This window comes from Gopherus evgoodei, chromosome 7, assembly GCF_007399415.2.
Source record: "Gopherus evgoodei ecotype Sinaloan lineage chromosome 7, rGopEvg1_v1.p, whole genome shotgun sequence".
Taxonomy (NCBI): domain Eukaryota; kingdom Metazoa; phylum Chordata; order Testudines; family Testudinidae; genus Gopherus; species Gopherus evgoodei.
Window position 1 is genome coordinate 84,044,189 of NC_044328.1, and position 17,872 is coordinate 84,062,060.

Consider the following 17,872-nt stretch of genomic DNA (forward strand, 5'->3'; position numbering starts at 1 on the left):
AGACTCACTGCCATTCGCTCGATGCTCGTAGGATCAGTGTTTCTCTACAACCGGTCTGTACACCGACGCTGGTCCTTGAGATCTCCCTGGCACAGTCTAGGAAGGCATCTAGCCAGTCCGTGGTATAAAAAACATTGAGAAACATTGCTCTAGATCACCCATAAATGACCACAGCAGCTGCTGAGAAAAAAGGAGGGAGCAAGGGAGGAAGCATAAGCCACTCTACTATAAAAAGTTTTTCTTGACAATAAGTGCTGTGCTAAATTCTGATGTTTATTTCAAAGCAACAAGTTATCTGCACCTGTAAGCAGCCGAAAACATACTTTCCAACTGATGCACAGATCTAAAAATATATTTCTATTTTGTTTTAGCTTAAATAGTCAGGTTGCTTTCAGACTTGTAATTGTGAAGCTGCTGGTGTTTCCTGTATAATTCCCAGAAAGATCAGTGCTGCAGCCTCACTGGATTTTTTTTTTTTTTTGGATCACTTAGTGTGTGTCTACACTGCATCATGGGTACGCATACCTGTAATAACTTTAATCTAGCTTGCCTGAGTCACAGAAGCAGTGTAGACACAATGGCATGGATTTCAGAACAAGAGTTTGCATACTGGACTTGTACTTTGCTAGCCTATGTTAAAGTGCGTGCCAACACATCTACGCTGCTATTGTTACTCATGCTAGCTAGGTTATAATTAGTATGGGTATGCCGACCCGTGCTATGGTCACACCTTCATTTTCAGCGCATCATAGAAATGCTGGGAAGAAAGGGATCTCAAGAGGTCACCTAGTCAATCCACGTGTGCTGAGGCACAACCAAGTAAATCTAGACCATCCCTGACACCTTTGTCCAACCTGTTCTTAAAAACCTCTAATGCTGCAGATTCCACAATCTCCCTTGGAAGTCTATTCCAGAGCTTAACCACCCTTATAGCTAGAAAGTTTTTCCTAATATCTAACCCAGATTTCCCTTCCTGTAGATTAAGCCTATTAGATCTCTGTCTTGCGTTCAGTAAACATGCAGAACAACTGATCACATCCACTTTATAAAGGCCCTTTACATATGTAAAGACTTATCAGGTTCCCACCCTGTCTTCTCTTGTCAAGTTTAAATATGTCTATTTTTTTAAACCTTTTCTCATTTTTGTTGCTCTCCTCTGGACTTGCTCTAATTTGTCCACATCTTCCCTAAAGTGTGGTGCCCAGAATTGGATACAGTATTCCAGCTGAGACCTCTCCATCTCTGAATTGAGCCGGACAATTACCTCCTTCATCTTACATAAACACTCCTGTTAATACACCTCAAAATATTAGCCTTTTTCACAACTGCATCATATTGTTGACTCACATTAAATTTATGATCCACTATAGCCCCTACATCCTTTTCTGCAGTATTACTCCCTAGAGACTAGCAGTTAGTCACTATTTTGAAATTGTGCATTTGATTTCTCCTTAAGGGCTTGGATACACTTGAGAGCTACAGCGCTGGTGGTGGCTTTACAGCGCTGTAACTTACTCCCCGTCCATACTGGCAAGGCACATACAGCACTGTATCTCCCTGGCTACAGCGTTGCATGTACTCCACCTGGACGAGAGGAATAAAGATAACAGTGCTGCTGTTGCAGCGCTGGGGTGCCAGTGTAAACAGTGATTAATCTTACTACATTGTAACTGACGTCTGGAACCTTCCCATAATGCTTTTAAGTAAAGATAACACTCTTTGTTTTGTCGTGATTCCTCTCTTTGTTTTGTTGTGAACTCGAGGCTCCCGGAACTGCTTATCTAAAAAACAAACACAGCTACTGTTTGCAGTGAATGAGCAGAGGCACGGGGATCCCTTTGGAATGTCCACAGCTAGTGTTTGCTTGAGGAGAGATGCAGCACGGCGGTGGGGGGGGTCCGTTTTGGAGCAACTGCTTATCTGGTCTGTGAGGAAAAAAACAAAGAAGGCTATTTGCATTCAGTGAATGAGAGGGGTGGAGGAAGGGGTTGGAACTTGCAAGGCAGCGAGCTGACACAGTGTCAGCTCCAAAAATCCACTCACTCTGTCTCCTCCATGCTCCCTGTGACACTCCACCTCACCCCCCCTTTTGAAAAGCACGTTGCAGCCACTTGAACGCTGGGATAGCTGCCCACAATGCACCACTCCCAACACCGCAGCAAATGCTGCAAATGTGGCCACACTGCAGCGCTTTCCCTACACAGCTGTACAAAGACAGCTTTAACTCCCAGCGCTGTACAGCTGCAAGTGTAGCCAAACCCTAAGTGTACGGCTTTGCACTTTCTTGTTGAATTTCACCTTGTTGATTTCAGCCCAATTCTCCAATTTGTCATGGTCATTTTGAATTGTAATCCTGTACTCTCAAGTGCTTTCAACCCCATCAAGTTTGGTGTCATGCAAATTTTATAAGCATACTCTCCACTCTGTTATTCAAGATATTAATAAAAATATTGAATAGTATCTGACCCAGGACAGATTCCTGTTGGACTCCCACTGGATACAGCCTCCCAGTTTGACAGCAAACATTGATAACCACTCTGAATACAAACTTTCAAAAAATTTGCAGTATCTTATAGCAATTTCATTTAGACCATATTCCCTAGTTTGTGTATGAGAATGTCATGTCGGACTGTGTCCAAACCCTTACTAAAATAAAGATATAGCACATCTATTGTTTCCCCTGTATCCACTAGGCCACTAATCAGGTCAAATAAGGAAATTAAACTGGTTTGACAGGTTTTGTTCTTGAGTAATCCATGTTGGCTGTTACTATAACTTTATTTTTCTTTGGTGCTTACAAATTGATTGTTTAATAATTTGTTCCAGTATCACTCCAGGTATCAAAGTTAGGCTGACTGAACTATAATTCCCTGGGTCCTTGCTGCTCCCCTTTTTAAAGAGAGGTATCATATTTGCCTTTCAACAGTCCTTTGGGAATTTACCAACCTTCCATAAGTAGATACACCCTTGGATTTCAGTAGAGTTTATTTTATTTACATATTACCAAAAGTGCCAGGTACTTTATAGTCAAAGCACAGACTTCTGCCAGAAATACAAAAGCAAACACCCCACCCCGGAGCAGTGCGGCATGCGTGCGCACACACACAGCCCTACCTATCTAAAAAGACAGCACACTGACCAAAAAGAGGGAGAATGTGATAATTGCTGAGTGTTCCTACTGTGCTAATTATGAGCTTATTCTTACATAAACGGGGGGGGGGAGGGGAAACACGGGGGGTGTCAGAAAAGTGTTCTGATTATACTAAATGAGACCTACAAGACTTCAAAATACAAGAGATTAAATAATCTAGTCTCAACACTAGTATTTTCCTGTCTCATCTTTCACATCTCAATGTTTGTAACAATTTACAAAAAAATATATTTGAAAGTGGTTAAGAGATCATAGAACACAGAACATAGAAAGGGAGTGGGTCTTCATGGTGTCTGTATTTCTGTGAATAAAATCAAAACTCAGAAGCCATCAGTTAATCACAAAAAGTACCTTTTAAAAAGAGTAGATTCCAGGCTTTTTTTTTTGATGCACAACTTATTAAGGTACTTTGAAATCAGTAGCAAGTGCATCTTAACAATCTAAATTATTCCGCAGTCTGCATGATATGCAGGGGTAAAACAGAAGCTTTTTAAAGGATTCCAGTGTAATAAAGATGATAAACTCTTCTGCTCATGTTGTCGTGTAGACATCCCTCTTGCCCCACCTCCACCCAAGATCCTGGCAGCTCCCCGAACAATTTTCAGTTGCATAAACTCTGCTTCTCTGGAGAGCTCCCAGCTTGCCTGATAAAACTGGGATACACAACCTGAACACTGAACAGGCAGGTACGAATTACACAGACACCAGCCTGCCCTTATTTCTCACACAGATATGACCCAGTTCAGAGCCTTCTCGAAGGGGAATTACATAACATACCCAGATTGCATCTGCTTCTATTGTTTCACAGCAGGGTTATTCCAACCTCTCACACACATTTAATCACTGCTGGCAGGGCACTTTGCAAGAGATAAACAGATTATCTTCAACTGATCGAAGTTACTATTCATCTGGACTTTCCAGCTCTCCCACATTAAATAAATCTGAACCTCCTCGCCCTAGAATGGAAAGAAACACATGGCATCATGCAGGGAGAAACGGAAGAGGGCAGACAGCACCAAGATATATAAACAAAGCCCTCTACTTCACAGGATTATATTAAAAAAGTCTGCGATTGATCCTGGACAAATTTCAAGAAATTGGGAGGCTGCCGAGTAAAGGGGGCAGGAGGAGCTTATTAAATGAGGAAACCCTAAAGCATTCCATCTGCTTACACAATAAAGAGAGAGAAGCTTTCGTGTTTACCACTGTTCAGGGAGTCAAAGCCTACATCAGCTGAACATCAAAATAATATCCAAGACTGCCTCTATCAGGCACTATACCTGCCCTTCAAGGAAGATAAAAGTAGTTTTGTGGTGGGGGTGGTCTGTTGTGGGGTGGTGGTGGTTGTTTTTTTTAAGTAGAATATTTTAAAATGTAATCTTCTTAAGGGAATGAGTGTCTCTTACTGTGTGTTAGCACAAGAGAGGCTCAATCCTGATTAGGGATTTAGGTGCTTCCACAGCATGAATATGTGTTTAAAAATTAGATTTTTTTTTCTTTAAATCTCAGTGTGCAAAGAGTTAAGGTCCATAATTCACTGTCTTTTCCAAGCTTTTCTCCACACTCCTGAGAGCAAGAAACTCACTTTTTCTTTTTTTTAAATGAGAGTAGGGATTCTTAACTCATCACTTGTCCTCAGGAGCTGGGCCTTTCAGTGAAGCAACAAATACTGTGACAGTCACTGAAACTGTATGCTGTACACATCATCTCTCTGCAATTTTCCATCACAGGACCCACCCACATGTAGTCCATGTCCAAACAATTTATTTAATGAAACATGATAAATATAACTGGATGAAGAAAGGTTACAGCCTGGACTGTGGAAGGAACCCTGGTGTTCGCTAAAACTCACTCTGCTTAGGGCAGGATCAAATCCGATCCACCCATTTAGAGGTGGGAAGAACTTTACTCCACAAGGGATAGCCAGAATACTCAAGCATCTGTGCTTCACCGGGACTCTCACTACCCCATCGTGCAGGTGGGATTTGGGTGCGGAGCCTGTGGGTCCACGACTGCATATATCAACCATCTAAATACCTGCAGAGGATGTAGGTTCAACCCTGCAGCCCTGAGGCAGCAATAGCAGCTGCGATGTAAAGTGGGGGAAGAAGATTCCATTCCCTGATCTCGCTTGAGCCAAGCCCATTATTTGGATTTATGGAAGATTTGTCCCTTAATGTCTGTTTCGTAAGAGATTTTGCCTTGGTTGTTGTAATGTCTGGCTATAAATAAAGTGTCAAGAATCCTGGGAAATCCTAGAACCCAAAATACTCCAGACTACCAGTGCATGCTGGGAGAGAAACTTATAGACTGGTATGATGCAATTTTGTAGCAAAGACATTTGTGTAAACAGAAATTAGGGTCAAACAGGTAATTCCAATTAGAACTGAACAAATAATTTTTTGGTTCAATGGCTGAACCAAAAAATCTGGAAAAAATATGTTTCATTTTTAACCCAAACTGATTTCTTGTCCAAAAAAAATGAAATAAAATAAAATAAAAATTGAATTCAGGTCAATCTGAATTTATGTTTTCTAAATGAGACAGTTCATTTAAAAGAAAAGTCTAAATGAACCATTTTGACCTAAAAAAAAAGTCTTCCTTTTTTATTCAGTTAAAACTATTTTCCAAATTCAACCCAAATTCATGAATAGTTTCAGTCATCCTGAAACTGAACTTTTGGGTGAGCAAAAAAATTTCACTCAGCTCTAATTCCATGCCAATTCTGCAGAAATTGTTAAGTTTCATCTTTACTATATCACTAGTCAGTTATTGTAATCAGTTGAGGGTAGGGCGTGAGGGGATTATTTTGGGTATGAATATTCCACGTATGGCCTTCAGGCACTATATAAATAAATAACATTCAGTACTTAATAGCATGCGCAAGTGCAAAACATACAAATAGATCATTAGAGAAGAAGTCATTCATTAAAGTTGCTCATGGGGGAAAAAATATATTGGTAATGTTTGTGTAATTTCAAAGTGACAATGTAATGAATATTTTGCTCTTGAATTTAAAAATACAATATGAAAGAAAGTGCAGAATGTCAGGACTAATGGTTTTGTTTAATTTAATTCTAACAATATACCTTACACAATGTATTAACATCGCCACAAATTATATTTAGTCAGTCATTATATGCTGTTGTGTAAAATAAAGACAAGTATTTGTTCAAAAAAGGCACAAGCATGTTTTCAAACAATAATCACTTAACAGGTAGTCTGTATTTCTAAATAAAGCAAATGCATGAGTCAAAATGCTTTGGCTCTTTCACAAATCAAAGAGATGGAACTTTTCTTTAGGAAAATGAAAGTTGTAATATTTAATATAAAAGTCCTGATTTAAATCAGATCCTTCTGCTGTACTCACAAATGGGATGGACTCAGTTTGCTGTAGCAGACTATTATGAAGCTAAAGCAGCAGTTCTTCACCTGTGCCTTATGGATAACTGGTAGCGCACAGAGCACATGCTCGTGATCTGTGAAGAGATGGCTGCTCACGTGATGCTGGCTCTTATTTCCACCTGTTTAATCACATCAGAAGCAGCTAAGTATACATTAAAACCTAACCCATCATATCAATCACTATTAACTTTTTCTGGAAGTAACTGATACACTTACTAATACAGCAGAATGAGAAAAGAAGTGGTCTGCGTAATTACAAATGGGAGGGGAGGATTCCACAACAGTCTCTCTGAAAACGTGGTCCATACTATGAAGAAGTTGGACAGCCCCTATCCTTAGCATTGACATTGGCAGTCCTTAGGCGAGCCCATCTGCCACCACATTCACAACTGGAAGCAAGCTCTATGTTAAAAGGGCATTTGTACAGTCCACACCAAAATGGTACATTGCTGGTTGAAGAAAACTGACTGTAATAGGCTGACAGTGTGTATGTGGAACACCCCACTCTGGAAGCAGGTGTTTATTCTGCTGGGAAATGGTTATGTGGTTTATGTTACTCACAAAGGCAGGTGGCTTACTACCCCATGCAAAGTGGGAATGGCTCGCTACAAGAATCCAGGGTATTGTTGAGCAGTCCTGAGATAGGTGCCATTGGAGCAGCTAAGCCCAGAGAGAAGTTTTGAGTTGAACTTTATGTTGCTTTATTGTAAAGGTCTGCCAATAGAAAAGGAAGCCACAGGGATGTAATGATTTGAGGCTTTATATAGTAAACTGCATTTGAGATTGGGAATAGAACCTGTGCTCACACTCACCCACTATTCTGAGGAAGAAAGGCAAACTCCCATCAGACACTGTTGAAAAGAATCTGCTCTCATCCCCAACCAGTTATAAATTGCAAGGGTTCTCACTGCTGTTGGCCAACATGATTTGTAGGGAGCAAAAGCTAGAGAAAAAACAACAAAGGGGTGCTTCAGAAACCCACTTCCACATGCCATATTTTGAAGAAATTCAGGACCCAGCCTTATTATCTTTAGGTACATGGATCATTTAGAAAGACAGCATGACACCAAAGCAACCTAAAGCAGCTCTTGCCTGGAGAAGTGAAAACAATAAGAATGTGTAAGAGGGGGTGAGAGAAAGAAAAGGACAGCTAATCCTTCCATGCTAATGTGACAATTCTGGAACGGAGAGTTTGACAATCAGCATTACATAAGGCCCAGTTCCCACTGTGATTCTGAACAAAAAGAGCTAAGGCGAGTCAATGGCAGCATCTGCAGATCATTACACAACAGAGGCAGCAGCACAGCCTGCTAATCAATCAACTGCTGCATGCCACGCAGAAACTTCTGGTGGCAGGGCGAGTACTTTCCCCCTTATGGCCTCTCATTTCATAAGGGACAGAGCCACACTACTACAAGCAATGTTGTTGATATTTTGTAACATTTAAAGAGAAAATCCTCTTCTTCATAAGGGATTATAAGTACTGAAATGCTGTTTATTTGTGAGTGGAACCAACAGAAAGGTGCTGATATATTTTTGCTCTAACAACATTGTGTATTTTTAAATATGATTTGATTTTTAGGCATATTAAATTGGACACTAGGATCATTTAAAATGTAGGAGCTTATTTGTACGAAATTCTTCTGCAAGTCCTTCCTACCCTGCTATTCTCAACAGGGCCATCTCTACATGCTCCCAAACCTAAACTGTAGCTAGTGTGCCATTTCATAGCGCATCAGACTGTGAACTCTTTGGACCAGAAACCACAGGGCCACACTATCAATCCAGAGTAATTCCACTGATGTTTTTCTGCACTGACATTACTGCAACTCAACAAAACCTGATCCCTTGTCTTATTTACTTTTTAGAATTACCATGTATATTTTTGGCTCTTGAAATTTTGTCCTTTTAAATATGGTTCACGGGGAACATGTGTTAACCCTTTTCTTTGCGAGTACCAACCTCACCCAACCACTGGCAATAGGTGACCTAATTCTAACCAATCGTAGAGGACTACAGAATTAAAACAGATTCCCCTGGGAGTTTAGGTTGTATGCATGGAAGGATGGCTTGGAACTGATTAACTGCAAGCTATGTAAAACAGAGCTGGTTCTAGGAGCACACTCCCCATGAGCCGTAAAGGCATGAGGTAGTATCCGGAGAAAGTCAGCACTGATCAGTAAAGAACTACAAAACTAATCTGTGGCACCAGCAGTTGGGATTTGCTGGCATTGCTGTTCATCTCTTTGACACAAGTGTCTCACAAAGAGACAGTTGCTGCCCATAGACAAAGTTTTCTCCTTTTGTAATAGGGAAAATGCATCTTTTCTTAACCTTGGAATCAGAGCCGTAACAAGGAATTTTTGCGCCGGAGGCAAGGGCCGGCACCAGGCTCTTCGGCGGCAATTCGGCGACGTGCCCGAGTCCCTCTCAGAGAGAAGGACCCGCTGCCGAATTGCCACCAAAGAACGAATGAAGCAGCGGTGGCAATTAGGCGGCAGACCCTTCCCTCTGAGAGGGACTCAGGGACCCGTCGCCAAAATTGCCACTGAAGCGCCGCCGATGCGGTAGAGCTGCCGCTGAAGCACCGCCGATCATGGTAGAGCTGCGCCCCTCCGCTTTGCGCGCCCGAGGCAAGTGCCTCACTCGCCTCACCCTTGTTATGGCACTGCATGGAATACCTGGTTAATTTGTCCAGAGCATTCACCATTCATATATCCCTCTCTTTTTACCACTCAGCTAGACAGATCTGATTGGTAGTGACTGACTGTCACTTCCTTTCACCCATTTTCGTGTCTAACAAGGGTCAATCATATGGCACAGAGGCATTAATAAAGCACGACCAAGTTGTGGTTATTCTGTCCCTTAGGTCATGTTTCTGCATTTCACTATCCAGAATGTTAAGGGGGGTTTTGGTTTCAATACTGCACCATTCCATCTCCTCAACATTGACTGAAAACTAGTCTTCTTGGCTCTGAATTTGAATGAAAAAAAAAATCAAAATTCCATCAGCTTCTGGCTAAAGGAAATAATGCAAAAACTTCTCCTGCCATTACCTATGACTTGGCAAAGGAAACTTCTGCTCAGGCAAGAAATAGACTTCTTGGTAAGAAACACACATGACCTTGAGTAGTTGGTCACCATCTGACCAGTTTTGAGAAAAACTGTCATCTTTATACTATAAGCTTTCATTTACTGTATGGCAAACTGGTTCAGTTGTGCCCAATCAGACACACAAGAATTCCCCAATGATTAAAAATGATTTTGACTAAGTTTCACACTAAGTTAAAAAGCCATTTAAGGATTTAAAAACAGGGGTTCTCAAACTGGGGGTCAGGACCCCTCAGGGGGTCACGAGGTCATTACATGGGGGGGCGGGGTCGCGAGCTGTCAGCCTCCATCCCAAACCCCGCTTTGCATCCAGCATTTATCATGGTGTTAAATATATAAAAAAGTAGCAAAGAGTCCTGTGGCACCTTATAGACTAACAGACGTTTTGGAGCATGAGCTTTCGTGGGTGAATACCCACTTCGTCAGATGCATATACATGTATCTGACAAAGTGGGTATTCACCCACGAAAGCTCATGCTCCAAAACGTCTGTTAGTCTATAAGGTGCCACAGGACTCTTTGCTGCTTTTACAGATCCAGACTAACACGGCTACCCCTTTGATATAAAAAAGTGTTTTTAATGTATAAGGGGGGTTGCACTCCAAGGCTTGCTATGTGAAAGGGGTCACCAGTACAAAAGTCTGAGAACCTCTGATTTAAAACCTTTAGAAACATGGACTTCATGCAGAATCATTCACTCCCTAAGGAATTCTGCTTCCTGTGACCTTTCCATGATAGCACATGCCTCTCAGGCAGGTTAGTTCAGCTGGCTCCCAACACATGTAGTTACAGCCTGATGGCCAGTCCCTGACTTTTTGCCCACCTTTAAAAGATGAAATAAGAGAAAATATGGCTCCTCCACCACCAAGCATACACACAGACTAAACACACGCTTGTTCAGTAAACATCCATGTCTTTGCTTTGCTCACATGTAAAGCGATGAGACTGACGCAGCTTACAACATTTTTCGATCCTTAAAAATGAAAGTGTAATCTAAGGTGAGGCTTCCTTTTCCCAAGCTCCAAATCTTCCTGACTCGAGAAACACACTTACATTTTTTTTGTCAAACTTACAAATGAAAGATCCAGCTCACTTCTGCTTATCCTACGCTATGTACCAGATCAAAAATATTTCTTTAGAGCAGGCCTGCACAACATGCGGCCCCCGGAGCCTCACTGTGCGGCCCGCGGGGGGATTCTAAATCCCCCACACAAGGCGCTCTGCGGGCAGCCCAGAGCCCTTTGAATCCCGGCCGCGACGGGCAATCTAAGGGCTCTGGGTTGCCCACAGCCACGGGGAGCCCAGAGTCCTTTAAATCTCAGGCGAGGAAGGGAATCAAAGGCTCTGGGCCGCCCTTTAAATCTCAGCCGCGACCGGGAGTCAAAGGGCTCTGGACTGCCCAGAGAGATTCCCAGCCACGGCTGGGATTTAAAGGGCTCAGGGCTCCCCACGGCTGACCCTAACTGCCCCCTAGGACCTCACCCCCTATCTAAATGCCGCTGCTCCTTATCCCCCGATTGCCCCCTCCCGAGACCCCTGCCCCTAACTGCACCTTTAGACCCCAGCCCCTATCTAAGCCTCCCTTCTCCTTGTCCCCAACTGCCCCCTCCTGAGACCCTCCCCAACTTCCCCCCAGGACCCCACCACCTACCTGTCCGCTGATAAACCTCTGGGACTCTCACGCCTATCCAACTGCTGCCTGTCCCGACTGCCCCCCCAAACCTCCGCCCCATCCAACTCCCCCTGCTCCCTGTCCCTTGACTGCCCCCCAGAACTCCCTACCCCTTCTCCAACCCCCAGCCCCCTTACCGTGCTACTCAGACCAGTGTGTCTGGCTCCGTGCAGCTCCAGACACGTTGCTGCCATGCTCCCCCACGGAGCCCACAGCCCCCCTCCCGCTTCAGCACCTGCTTTCCAGATTTGAATACCTCAAAATTCAGGAGTGCTCAAGCTCAGTTTGGGCAGCTGTTACTTCATTTCTCCCAAATCAAATATATTTATCCACTGTAACCTGCTGTAGAAAAAGTAGGATAAAATTGAGCAAGAAATGCTTATTAGGACTGGAGTTGCTGTTTTCAACAGCCATTGCCTTTTTGATCGTTTAAAAGGAAGACAGTGATATTACATTGGCAAATTCCCCATAGAAAGAAAGAGTGGAATAAAAGAATAATAAAGGCACCTCAACTTTTCCTCATTTTTGGAGGACAGTCTTATAATATGCATCCAGATATCCTCCAATCACACAAGCTGAAAATTGTTCCACTTTACTGCAGCTCTGTAACCACATGGGTTGTTCCACTTTACTGCAGCTCTGTGTTTTGTGCACATCCAAAATTCCTGCTGAATGACCCGCCCTGGGAGCGAGTTACCAGTGACCCAGGGCTAGGGTGGCAGGAGGTGTGGGGGGGAGCCCAGGGCTGGGGCAGCAGCAGGGTGGGGGGAGAGCACCGGTGGGGAGGAAAGGGGGAAGCCCATCGCTGGGGCGGGGGGGTGGGGGGAGAGCCCAGGACTAGGGTAGCAGGGGAGTACAGGGGGGAGCCCAGGGCTGGGATGAGGGGCGGCCAAATTTTTTTTTGCTTGGGGCAGCAAAAAACCTAGAGCCGGCCCTGCTGGGTTCCCCCAGCCGCCGGAGACCCAGGCCCTTTAATTTGACCCCGAGGGCTCCCAGCCACCTCTTTAGCTGGGAGCCCCTGGTTGATTTAAAATGAAGTATCACCTCCCCACCCCCAGCCTTCCTTTTTGGCCCACAGCTGTTTTAGTGGGGCGGCACTGGGGAAGGATAGTTTGTTTCCGCAGGGCTGGGCCCTAGGGCAGGGTGTTTGTGCCGGGCCGGGAGGTTTCAGCCCTCAGCTGTTTTCTTTGGAGTAATGTGGCCCTCGCCGCTTTATGAGTTGTGCAGGCCTGCTTTAGAGAATCACATGCATACCATAGAAATGCTCTAATCAGAGAAAATACATAACAGAAACTAAGTTATAGTAGCTCACAATGTCCCTTTAAAAATGTCAATATTGGCTTTGCACACTTGAGTTCTACTTTCAGGTAGAGTTTTAAAAACAGTACAATGCAAATTGTTCAGTACACTGACATATATAAATATAATAAAGTTATTTTAGGGGGCACCAGAGAATTTTCATAGATTCCATGGCCAAAAAGGACCACTACGGTAAACTAATCTGACTTCCTGTATAATAAAGGCCATAGAACTTCCCCCAAAATAATTCCTAGAGCATATCTGGGGCCATTATCTATAGGAGTATCAGGTCCGTCTGCAGATAGCTGATTAAAATCTTTAACAGGGAAGATATCAGTATATGCTGACTTCCATACACTTTAAGGCAGGGTGGATTTGATTATGATTAAATCATAATTTAAATCACTAGTTAGGAAGACTCAATTTAACCATGGTTTTCAACATACAAGTGAATTCTTGTTGTTTGTTATAACCTTAATACATGTTCTTCACAACTCAGAGACAGATGTAGGTTTCATTTTTAGAAGGTACACACTATACATTTTTAAACAGATATTTAATTTGAAAAATTTTCAGATTAGTTTTACGGCTACATCAAAAAATGAATGACTGTTTGGTTATTTCATTTACCAAAGGTAACTGAAACAGAGATTTATGAAGTCATTGGGAGGTGAACTATCTCCAATTCAACAGGTTAATCATTAAAATTTGGAGGAATTTCTTGTCACGCTGTATTAGGAGGAAACCATCACCAGACAGAGATTTAAATTGTTTTATTTAACGAAAACAACAATGTTAAGTATTCTGGATTTTCTTCTTCAACAACATAATATTTTAACAAAACAAGCATATGTCCCTCACTTCTCACATATATCTCCAGACTTCTTCTCCTTGTCCAGATCTATTCCGCCCCCAACAATCTTGTATTCATTGAACTTTTTGAAACTTTGGACTTCCTATCTACCCAATGGGACTTTGTGTACACAAATCTGCAAAGGGGCAACAGAGCTGAAGTCTGCTATTTCTCATCTCTATATATTATTTATTTAAAAACATTTTTGCTGTTAACAAGCATGTTACCTCTGGAGACACAAATCCACAGTCTCAGAACTGCAAAACTAAGCATCTCTGATGGTATCTTCTAGACTGAGCACTGAGTCCCATTGGGTAGATAGAAAGATTAACTCAAATAATCTATACAGAAGCCCGTGAAACCCCATAAGATTGGGTCCCTAATCTATGAACTATTAGAACTCATTTACAAAACTTTCTTAAACATTACATGAATATACTGTCTCATACTATAGAATTAGAATTTATAATCCCCATTCCATATGAGATATCTTTGAGCTATAACGTATCTTAATTAAAACTATCTTTAGATAGGTTTTTTCCTCAAAAAGCATTTTATCAAAAAAATCCGATTTAAATACAAAATCTGATTTTTAAATTTTTTTTTTAAATCACTGATTTTTATTCACCCTGCTTTAGGGATTTTATATGTTACTGCACCAGATCATAATGAGTTTTATATTAATATAAGACATAATCCAAATTTTAACTCCTAAAATTCAGAAGCAGAAAATCTCATTTTAGAAGACCACTAGACTATGCTCTTCCCAAGCCACTACCCTAGGTGCAGGAAGGACAGGTGAAAGAAGAACTATGCAGTAGTGTGGAAGAGTAGGTTTTAAGTGATCTTCACTTATAGATCTTCAATAGCTTTCAAGAGACAACTTTTTTTTTAAAGTCCGTTTAGTGTTTGTGAAAGGTGCTGACAGCCCTAAAGAGTTCGCTTTATCCACAAAGTATAAAATGAGCAGTAGCTATGCAAAAGTTCCCACAATACCTCATCCATGTGCCACAATCCTAAACTAGAGATATCACACACAGCAAGAGTAATATCCCACCACAGCCTCTGACATCTGCTAAAACAAAGGTCGGGGCAGAATTTCCTGTGCCTATCCCCCTCTTCTTCCCACTTCCATGAATGATTAATAACTGGATTGAGGTTGCCAAGTTATCCATCCAGTCCACCTAACATTCATCTAACTGTAAGAACTTTTGGTCATTGTTCACTTGGACTGAATTCAGAGATATTAATAATAACCATAACTTTTCTTTTCATGGGAGCTCATGTATGCTTAATAGCACTCGTCTCTATAAGTAACACCACATTCTATTTCATCCACAATTTTCTGAAGAAAAAATATATATCAAGACTTCCTAATGGATATTTTCTATGTCTCTCTCACATCGAAAAAGCAGATTTAAAAATAAGAATATTTCATATAAGTAGCAGAGATGAACGTCTCCATATCTCATTTTATTAAGATAAGCAGTTTCCTGCCCACCCTTTCTTGGACATAATTTTCAAACTAAGCATTCTTCGCAGACTTATTAAATCTGGTTACTATACAGAAATAAAACTCATACCACCTGTATTGCTTTTAAGAAGAAATAATCTAAGTAAGTAATAAACAAAACAGCACAACAAGTAGAGATAAAATATTAACAGGAAATAGAAACCTAAAAGGCAGAGAATATATCCTGTATCAATCAGTTTCACAAAATAGACATGATTAGGATTTATACTATTATTTACAGTCACACCTAAAAACCCCAACTGAGAGGGAGTTTCTATTGTGCTTGATGTTATCCACACACAGAGTAAGAGATAGCCCCTACCGCAAATAATTTCCTACTTAAGGAATCTGCTAATGGTTTAGTAGTAATAAAATTATTCTAACAATGAGCCAGAATGGTTCTATAGCAGCCAGTTACCAAGTTACAGTGTTGTGCCCTACCATGCAGGGAACCCAGTTTGGAATTCTAGTTCTGGTCTCTCCTCATATTCACCAGCAAAGGTAGCTTGCTCGGTTGTTGGGAGAAGAGGGGGTTTCTCACGCTGTTCCACAAGGGCTTCATTAGATAGTTAAGGAGTGAAACTGATGGCTTACAAAGAAAGTTCTTATCCACACTTGAAAAGATGGTCACTGTGGCTACTGAAAGGGAGAGAATGGGTTAGGTGGTGACAGTTCTGGGATAAGGAGAAGGGCCAAACATTTCAAGAAAAAAAGAACAGTGCTATTTTATGTATGTCTACACAAGAAATTAGGTCGATTTTATAGAAGTTGATTTTTAGAAATCGATTTTATACAGCTGACTGCATATGTTCACACTAAACACATTAAGTCGGCGAAGTGCGTCCTCACTACCGTGGCTAGCATCAACTTACGGAGCAGTGCACTGTGGGTAGCTATCCCACAGTTCCCACAGTCTCCACCGTCCACTGGAATTCTGGGTTAAGCTCCCAGTGCCTGATGGGGAAAAACATTGTTGCAGTACATGTCATCAGTACATGTCATCAGTAGCCCCTCCCTCCATGAAAGCAATGGCAGAAAATCATTTCACGCCTTTTTTCCATGCAGATGCCGTACCACGGCAAGCATGCAGTCCGCTCAGCTCAGCTCACCAACACTGCCATTGTTGTGTCCTGGGTGCTTCCTGGGTGCTGCTGGCAGCAGACAGTGCAATAGGACTGCAAACCATCGTCATACACCACTTCCACTGCAACTCTGCTTTCCTGGTCTCCTTCAGACCCCATACCATAGCAAGCATGCAGCCTGCTCAGCTCAGCTCACTGCCACCACCACTGTTGTGTCCTGGGTGCTGCTGGCAGCAGATGATGCAGTAGGACTGCAAACCATCGTCATACACCGCTTCCGCTGCAACTCTGCTCTGCTGATATTGCCTCAACAGCGAATTTCTCCATGTTGTCTGTCATGGGTTCCCGGGTCCTCAGGAAATTTGCACAGTGCTAACTGTCATCTTCCACTGCTTCTGCTACAACTCTGCTCTCCTGGTGCCATGAATCCACCTCGCAGGTCCTCTCGTCGTTCGGTATAAATATCTATTCTCATGGCATCCATCATCATCCGCCAATTCTACTGCAACTCTGCTTTCCTGCTCTCCTTCAGACACCAAACCATGACGAACATGGAATCCGCTCAGCTCACCGCTGCTGTTGTGAGCACTGTAAACACCTTGCGCATTATCATGCGGTACATGCAGAACCAGAATCTGCAAAAGCAGGCAAGGAGGCAACGGCAGCGTGGTGACGAGAGTGATGAGGACATGGACACAAACGGGCCCTGGCAATATGAACGTCATGGTGGTAATGGGGCAGATTCATGCTGTGGAATGCTGATTCTGGGACCGGGAAACAAGCACAGACTGGTGGGACCGCATAGTGTTGCGGGTCTGGGATGATTCCCAGTGGCTGCAAAACTTTCATATGCATAAGGGCACTTTCAAGGAACTTAATGATTTGCTTTCCCCTACCTTGAAGCGCAAGAATACCAAGATGAGAGCAGCCCTCACAGTTGAGAAGTGAGTGGCAATAGCCTTCTGTAAGTTTGCAACATCAGACAGCTACCAGTCAGTAATCAGTTTGGAGTGGGTAAATCTACTGTTGGGGCTGCTGCAATCCAAGTACCCAATGCAATCACTGAGCTGCTATCAAGGGTAGTGACTCCAGGAAATGTGCAGCCCATAGTGGATGACTTTGCTGCAATGTGATTCCCTGTGGTGGGGCGATAGACAGAACTCATATCACTATCTTGGGACTGGACCACCTTGGCAGGCAGTACATAAACCACAAGGGGTACTTTTCAATGGTGCTGCTAGCACTGGTGGATCACAAGGGACGTTTCACCAACATCAAAGTGGGATGGCTGAAAAAGGTACATGACACTCATGTCTTCAGGAAGACAGAACCTTAATCCACATTGACATGAAGCCAACGGTCAGAATGGCAAGGTATTTTCTTTTAACTTGGTCAAGAGGAACTTGCTTTAGTTACCATCCTCTGAAACTAGGGACTTATGCTCAGCACCATGAAGGAAGGGAGAAGAGGCCTACTCTATCCCTCTCCCATCCTCTTTTTTTGTGTTCTTTCCATTTATAAATAACTCTAGTGCCTGATTTGCTTATGTTATTCCAGGCAGGATTTATGTAGTGGAATGTGGCGCACTTTCAATATATTTAAAGGAGGACTGCAGCAAATAAGACTAAAAAATTTAAACTAACAGAAAAATCCACAATAGCAGATTTAGGAAAACAGAAAATATGAATTATTTGCAGATTTAATAGAGTTTCCCATGTGTTCTACATCACAGTTAAGCACAACAAAACACTCGAAGCCCAAGGGAAGAGGAAAGGGCTTGATGTGGC

The 17,872-nt window shown here is 42.5% G+C and overlaps 1 protein-coding gene across 6 annotated transcripts in view; it reads right to left on the bottom strand.

Annotated features, from left to right (window-relative positions):
• The window catches only part of RAD54L2 (RAD54 like 2), a 92,149-nt gene that overhangs the window by 63,266 nt on the left and 11,011 nt on the right, over positions 1 to 17,872 (bottom strand). For 3 of the 6 annotated variants that reach the window (XM_030568314.1, XM_030568318.1, XM_030568319.1), the window contains 2 exons: positions 6,522 to 6,675; positions 3,929 to 4,107 (listed from right to left, as the gene is read on the bottom strand). The exons of 1 other annotated variant lie outside the window; for it this stretch is intronic. The gene's annotated coding sequence lies outside the window, so the exon portion shown is untranslated. Of the gene's footprint in view, positions 1 to 3,928; positions 4,108 to 6,521; positions 6,676 to 11,594; positions 11,624 to 17,872 lie in introns of those variants that run through there. 2 more of the 6 variants (XM_030568316.1, XM_030568317.1) reach the window with 2 other exon arrangements.